Below are 8,720 nucleotides of genomic sequence, written 5' to 3' on the forward strand. Positions count from 1 at the left end.
ACATACGCCAACTAGATGGAATCCTAGCTTGTAATAACTCTCCCTTTTCATTTTTTATAACAGTGATGCCTGACTTTTTAGGTACTACTTGTGTTGGACTTACCCATTTACTATCTGAGATTGGATAGATAATTCCAGCGTCTAATAGTTTTAATACTTCATTCTTAACAACTTCTTTCATATGTGGATTTAACCTTGTTTGTGGTTGTTGATATGTTTTAGCATTTTCTTCCAAATGAATTTTATGTGTGCAAATTAAAGGATTTATACCTTTTATATCTTTCAAAGTCCATCCAATTGCATTTTTATATTTCTTAAGTAATTTAATTAAATCTTCTTCTTGATTTGGTAGAAGAGTAGAAAAAATTACAACTGGAAATATTTTATTTTCACCAAGAAATACATATTTCAATTCGAATGGTAAAACTTTTAATTCAAGTTTTGTATTATCATCTTTTTTAAAATTATTTTCAGACTCAAAACATTCTATTGAAAAAACTTCAGATTGTTGATTTAAGTTTTCTTCTTGTATATTTTCTTCCATAATTGTTTCAATTTCATTATCATATTCATTTTCATTAATACTTGGTTGTTTACATAAATTGAACACATTAAGTTCTAGAGTCATATTTCCAAAAGACAATTTCATTATTCCATTTCGACAATTAATTAAAGCATTTGAAGTTGCTAGAAATGGTCGTCCCAATATTACTGGAATTTCATTATGTACTTCTATTGGTTGTGTATCCAAAACAATAAAATCTACAGGATATATGAATTTATCAACTTGAACCAACACATCTTCTACAATACCTCTAGGTATTTTGATTGACCTATCCGCCAGTAAGAGAGTAACAGAAGTGGGTTTTAATTCTCCTAAATTAAGTTTTTCATAAACTGAATAAGGAAGTAAATTCACACTTGCTCCCAAATCTAACAAAGCTTTTTTAATTTTATTTTCTCCAATAATACATGAAATTGTTGGACAACCAGGATCTTTATATTTTAAACTAGAATTATTTTGAAGAATAGAACTTACTTGTTCAGCCAAGAATGCTTTCTTCTTCACATGCAATTTTCTCTTCACAGTACATAAGTCTTTTAAAAATTTTGCATATGAAGGTACTTGTTTAATAGCATCTAATAATGGAATATTTATCTTTACTTGTTTAAAAACTTCATAGATATCAGAATCATTTTTTTGTTTTTTATGATTTGTTAATGCATGAGGAAATGGTGGAGGTTTATTTGATTCATTTACTATTTCAGATGATTTATCATTCAACATATTATTTTTAGAATTTAAGGTATCATCATTCTCAAAAGTATCAGGATTATCATCCTTACTCTTTGATTTTAAATGATCCTTGTTTTCATTACTATATGGATCATTAACTATTTTACCACTTCTAAGGGTAATAACAGATTTTATTTGATCAATTTTTTCATTTTTTAATTCTTGATTTTGATTTTTAGGATTAGGTTGAGGTTGAGATGGAAATTTTCCTTTTTCATGAATATTAAGTGCAGATGCAAATTTTGCAAGAGTTTCTTTCAAATCAGTCATAGATTGACTGTTTTGAATATTGATAGATTCTTGCTTTTGGATAAATGCATGAATTACATCTTCAAAGTTTTTTCTTGGAGGTGTAACATAAGGAATATAACCTTGATGATTTTGGTTATTTTGAAAATATTGTTGTGAGGGTTGTGCATTATTATCATTCCTCCAACTAAAATTAGGATGATTTTTCCATCCAGGATTATATGATGTTGAAAAAGGATCTAGTATTGGTTTTTTATAATTGTTAACATAATTTGCTTGTTCATGGAGACATTCTTTAAATGAAGGTAATGTTGGACAATCTTTTGTAGCATGATCATGTGTATCACATATATGACAAACAATTTCTTGAATACTTTTTAATTGACCACTCTTTTTCATTTCTAATGACTCAATTTTTCTTGCTAAAGATGCAAGTTTAGCTTGAATATCTATATCATCTTTAAGATTATAGATACCACCCCCATTTGTTGAATTATTGATTTTAGTTGTTGGTGGTTCTATTGTGCCTATATTATCCCAATTTTGAGCATTTTCTGCTAATGAATCCAAATACTCCATAGCTTCATTTGGGTTTTTATCTTCAAAAGTTCCATTACACATGAATTCTATCATTTGCCTATCTTTAGGTATTAGACCTTCATAAAAGTGAGAAACTATTCTCCATGTTTCAAAACCATGATGTGGGCATGTATTAAGTAATTCTTTATATCTATCCCAACATTGATAAAATGTTTCTCCTTGTTTTTGAGAAAAAGTAGTAATTTGTCTTTTAAAAGAGTTTGTTCTATGGGAAGGAAAAAACTTTTTGAGAAATTGTTGTTGCATTTCTTCCCATGATCTTATTGAACTTGATCTCAAATTTTGTAGCCATGTTTTAGCTTTATCTTTTAAAGAAAAAGGGAAAAGCTTTAATCGAACTATATCCATGCTACAATTTTGATCATTATAAGTGTTACAAACTTCCTCAAATTCTCTTAGATGTAAATATGGATTTTCAGAATCTAAGCCATGAAAATTTGGTAAAAGTTGAATAATTTGAGGTTTAAAGTTGAAATTAGATGCATCAGGAGGAAAAACTAAACAAGATGGGGCACTAGTTCTAATAGGGTTCATATGGTGCCTAAGTGTTCTTAATTGATCATGTTCTTGATTATTATTATTATTGTTGTTATTATTGTTATCATTATCTTGATTATTTGAATTATCATCCATGTTTAAATTATTTTCAGATACTCGAATAAGTCTACCACTTTTTTTTCGACTCCAAATACTCATAAAAAAAAAAAAACACAATACTTATAAATAAAACATAATTAACAAATATAAACTTAATTTATACCTCCCCGGCAACGGCGCCAAAAACTTGCTACTACTTAAATTATAATTCACCCAAGTGTAGGTTGTCTGCAAGTAATATATTTCGTAAGTACGAGATCGATCCACAGAGAGGTTATTTTAAGTTTAAATTTATTAATTTATAGATTACCAAAAACAAGAACGAAGTTTACAAATTATAAATTTTGTCAAGGCTCGAGGATTTATTCTTGGTTTATGCAATATTGTTTAACTAAAAGTAAAACAAAGGAAACCACCATAAATAATGGTTCCAAGAAAATAAAAATATTTAAACACACACCTAATATAATATAGTTCCCACTATAGAAAATACGGAATTCACCGATATTTTATATATGGTACCTATGATTATATATATAACTATATAAATATATAACTGCATAAAATAAATGTTAAATTAAATCATTATATTTCATTTAGAACAACCGGCAGAGCCACGCTATTGCCTAAATGAAATATATGATGTAATAAGTTAGTTGCGGGAAAGTAAAAGTTAGTTGCGATAAAGTAAAAGTTAGATGCGATAAAGTAAAAGTTAGATGCAATAAAGTAAATGTTAGATGCGGAAAGTAAAAGTTAGTTGCGATAAAGTAAATGTTAGATGCGGAAAGTAAAAGTTAGTTGCGATAAAGTAAATGTTAGATTGTTAGATATCATAATATTTCATTTAGAACAACCGGCAGAGCCACGCTATCGTCTAAATGAAATATATGATATAATTATATAAATATATATATATATATATATATGTATGTATAATATAACAATAATAATTGATGAAATATTTATTGTATCAAAATTAAACAACAAATCAAGATAACCACTTCAATGGTATCAAGCATTTGATGTAAATTGATAACAACAAATAATTCATTTTTATACCTACAATAAAAAGAAATTAGCAAAATGAAAAGAAATAAAGAAAGAATATACAAAATATAAACAATCTTACTTCACCAAGAATTCATCCTCTTCACCTTGACATAATAGATTTAGCTTTCCATGAACTTACTTTTGATCAACACTAAAAACATCACTCATAATTTGGAAAATGGAAAATATATTGGAACTTAGAACTTTTATACACACTCACACTATATTTTACAATGAGATAGAATGATTCTCAAGCTAGCACAAGGCCTCTATTTATAGGCCAAATGAGAGAAAGGGTCAAAAATTCTATTAATGCAATGTAGTTGTAATAGTAGTCTTTGTCTCCTCCAACTTCAATTCCATGCCCCTTCTTTCAATGCTTTGTTCCATGACTTTAATCACCGAATTTGACTCAGCTCAAAACAGCAAACATGTGGGGAATTGTCTGTAGATGAATTTGGCCACTTGGTTCACCTCAGTTGGCTAAATATTGAAATAGTTATGATTTTTTTACTATATGCTGGTCATGGTGAAAGTAAATTTGTCCTCCTTTTGATATTTTCACAATTTGATCATCTTAACCAACTTTTTAGGCAATCATGTCTTCTGCAAAGTTGTAGATAATTTCTCTAGAATTCCAAAAATATTTGAATCACCTCCATTTGAATTTTTTAGCTTGAGTTATCATTATTTTACCAACACGTAGAAAACCTGAAAATAAAACATATTTAGTAAGACATTTAAATATAAACACACAATACTAAAATAACATAATTTTATAATTTTAATGAAACTTAAATTTTAAAATATAGGTTTTAACATATAATAAATTATTAATTTTAAGTTTCATCAGTTAGGCACTTGATTGAGTTAGAAATCGTAGGAATTGATTTGGTGTCAAATTTTGTGTTCATGAGTTGTATTGCGTTGTAAGTTGGACGTCGTTGTTTTGGGGCATTTGTTTGAGTTTGAATCAATATTTTAGCACTGTGGGATGGGTCTCGAGGTGTCGGTTCATGGTCCGTCCCTGTTGTCCTTGAAAATACGAAATGTCGGAGTCTACCCGGACCCCTATCCGGGCCCGTACACGGGGTCCGTGTCATTTTTCCTTCAAAATGCGAATTTCCATCATGTAACCGGACCCCTACACAGGGTCCGTGTACCCATTTAAAAAAAAATTAAAAATTTTTTTATCTTATTTTTTTTTAAATATGAATATAAAGTATAGGAAGTGTTTTGTGATTATGAATATAAAATATAAGATTTTTTTTGGGGTTATTTTTTTTTTTTTGGTTACAAGAGAAGGGGGTCACCCGTCATAGTACGACTAGCGCACTATCATTCTTCTGAGATATCCTATGCCCATCTTGTCTTCATCAATGATGTCCTCTAGTCCTGTTGGAGGGGTCCAGATATCTCTGTATCCTCGTTGGTACTTTGGTGCTTTCGATGCCAAGTAGTCAGCTGCCCTGTTTTGTTCTCTGTATATATAGTTGATTCTGACTTCCCAATCTCTATTCAAGATGTTCAAACAGATAGAGAGCAAGTTGATGATGGATGAGCAAGGCACTTCTTCTTTTTTCAGCCACTGCACAACCTTTGCTGAGTCAATTCCAAGTACAATCTTCTTGTAGCCCGAGTTCTATGCTAATTCCAGCCCTTTGCGGACCGCCCAAAGCTCTGCCTCCTCAACCGAACACCAACAAATGTTGTGGGTAAAACCCAAGATCCAGTCCCCAAGTTCATCCCTCAAAATACCTCCTCCACCAGCTTTTCGAGTTTTGTGGTTGCAGCTTCCATCGACATTTAGTGATTTCCACCCTAGAGGAGGGGGTGTCCATCTCACTATGCAGTTGGCATATTTTGCATTGTTGTTTGGCATGACTTTTTTCGAAGAAAACGCTGCTTTGATTTCTGATACCTTGTTTTTGACCCACTCCACTTTGGTGTTTACATCCATTTTCTTGCCGTCGAACACCAATTTGTTTCGCCATTGCCAAATTCCCCATAGCGTGATTACAAAGGCCCTGTTCCACTCTATTTCCATTTTGTTGTAACTTCTCCTGTCCAAATTTATTCGCAACCAATTCTCTAGGATGAGGTTCGGGTTCTGTAGTAAGCTCTTAGTGGGAATAAGTCTATCCCAGACTTTTCTAGTTTCCTTGCACTTACGAAAAATATGATCGACGTCTTCCATGCCGTTTTGACACTGTATGCATAGCCCATTGGTAGTAAAGCCCCTTTTTACTCTCTCGGAATTACTCATTATCTTTCCATGTCGGACTTTCCAGATGAAGGCTTGTATCCTCGCAGGAACTTCCAATTTCCAAATAGCTTCCCACGAGGTGTCATTTGTCTGCTTGTCCTTGTCCGTGATTAGTTCGTAGGCTGAATTAATAGTGAATTTCCCATTTTTGGTGCTTCCCCAGCAAATGTTGTCCTCCATGTTCTCCTTCTCATGGATGATGCACACAGCCAATTCATTCTCCACATGAGTAGGTAGTTTCCCGTGTAGCTCTTCCCAATTCCAGCCTTCTCCCTTGATCCAGTAATCATACACCTTTTTTTCCTTCTCCACCGAGTCAATGTTGCTGAGTAAGTACAGGCTCAACGGTTCATTTCCTATCCATTTATCGATCCAGAAGTAGATAGATTTACCATTTCTTAATACTCTTTTTCTTCCCTTCTCCAGGAGATGGTTAATTTTGGAGATGCCTTGCCATGCATTGGATGCTCCTCTGAATGATTGGAGCTTAATGGTGTTGGAATCGTTGCGTATGTATTTATTCTTCAGTACCTGTACCCATAGATTCCCTTGCTCTTCCATTAATCTCCAACCTAGTTTCGTCATGAATGCTAGGTCCATAGGATGTATTCTTCTGATTCCCAAACCTCCTAACTCCTTAGGCTTTGTTACTGTTTCCCATTTGACAAGGTGACATTTGCGCTCTCCATTGCTTCCACCCCAGAGGAAATTTCGGATCGATTACTCGATTTTTGAGCAGATTCCCAGGGGTAGTAGACTTGTTTGCATGGAGTAGATGGGAATAGCATTAAGCACGGATTTCACTAGTACTTGTCGTCCCGCTAAACTTAGATACTATGTTTTCCATCCCTCTAACCTTGCTTTTATTCTGTCCAGCACTTTCTTGTACATGTTGCTAGTGACTCTGCCGTGAATGGATGGCACTCCCAGGTATTTGCCAAGGTCAGTCGTTAGTGGGATCCTTGAGATGGAGGACAGATTAGTAGCCACTGTGGTGTTCACATTTTTAGATACAAATATGTGTGATATCTGGAAGTTCACAGTCTCTCCTGAACAAGAGCAGAACTTGTTTAAGATCTCCATAATAAGTATCAGTTGTTTATTTGATGCCTCCGCAAATAGGACTATGTCATCCGCAAATAATAGGTGCGATAAGAGAGGCCCATTTCTAGAGTGTCTAATAGCTTTCCAGTGGCCATTTTCAACCGCTTGGCAGATTAGGTAGCTTAACCTCTCAATACAGAGCACAAAGATGTATGGTGATATCGAATCACCCTGTCTAATTCCTCTCCCCGGTTTGATCCATTCAAGTTGCTCTCCATTCCAAAGGATCGATAGTCTAGGAGTTTCAATGCAAGACATGGTGTTTTTGACCCATTCCTGACTGAAGCCAGCTTCATATATTGTGTCTTTAATGAAGTCCCACGAGAGTTTATCATATGCTTTCTCTAGATCAATTTTGATGGCCATAAAACCTTTACCTCCCGATTTTTTCCTCATTGAGCGAATCACCTCTTGGTAGATAATTATGTTATCAGAAATTTGGCGGCCTGGGACGAAGCTGCTTTGATAAGGCCCCACCAGGACGGGCATCACGTTTTTTAGACGGTAAGTCATCGTTTTTGTGAGTATTTTGTAGCTTACATTGCATAAACTGATCGGTCTGAATTGGTGATGAAACTTAAAATTAATAATTTATTATATGTTAAAACCTATATTTTAAAATTTAAGTTTCATTAAAATTATAAAATTATGTTATTTTAGTATTGTGTGTTTATATTTAAATGTCTTACTAAATATGTTTTATTTTCAGGTTTTCTACGTGTTGGTAAAATAATAATAACTCAAGCTAGAAAATTCAAATGGAGGTGATTTAAATATTTTTGGAATCCTTGAGAAATTATCTACAACTTTGCAGAAGACATGATTGCCTAAAAAGTTGGTTAAGATGATCAAATTGTGAAAATATCAAAAGGAGGACAAATTTACTTTTACCATGACCAGCATATAGTAAAAAAATCATAACTATTTCAATATTTAACCAAATGAGGTGAACCAAGTGGCCAAATTCATCTACACACAATTCCACACATGTTTGCTGTTTTGAGCTGAGTCAAATTCGGTGATTAAAGTCATGGAACAAAGCATTGAAAGAAGGGGCATGGAATTGAAGTTGGAGGAGACAAAGACTACTATTACAACTACATTGCATTAATAGAATTTTTGACCCTTTCTCTCATTTGGCCTATAAATAGAGGCCTTGTGCTAGCTTGAGAATCATTCTATCTCATTGTAAAATATAGTGTGAGTGTGTATAAAAGTTCTAAGTTCCAATATATTTTCCATTTTCCAAATTATGAGTGATGTTTTTAGTGTTGATCAAAAGTAAGTTCATGGAAATCTAAATCTATTATGTCAAGGTGAAGATGATAAATTCTTAGTGAAGTAAGATTGTTTATATTTTGTATATTCTTTCTTTATTTCTTTTCATTTTGCTAATTTCTTTTTATTGTAAGTATAAAAATGAATTATTTATTGTTATCAATTTACATCAAATGCTAGATACCATTTAAGTGGTTATCTTGATTTGTTGTTAATTTTGATACAATAAATATTTCATCAATTATTATTGTTATATTATACACACACACACACACA

The 8,720-nt window shown here is 32.6% G+C and overlaps 1 non-coding gene across 1 annotated transcript; it reads left to right on the forward strand.

Annotated features, from left to right (window-relative positions):
- Nucleotides 1-2,237: 2,237 nt before the first annotated feature.
- LOC140987039 (small nucleolar RNA R71) lies at nt 2,238-2,348 on the forward strand. Its single transcript, XR_012177041.1, has one exon. It is a non-coding gene; the product is annotated as a small nucleolar RNA R71 (small nucleolar RNA).
- Nucleotides 2,349-8,720: the final 6,372 nt, after the last annotated feature.

This window comes from Primulina huaijiensis, chromosome 10 (genome assembly GCF_012295235.1).
Source record: "Primulina huaijiensis isolate GDHJ02 chromosome 10, ASM1229523v2, whole genome shotgun sequence".
Taxonomy (NCBI): domain Eukaryota; kingdom Viridiplantae; phylum Streptophyta; class Magnoliopsida; order Lamiales; family Gesneriaceae; genus Primulina; species Primulina huaijiensis.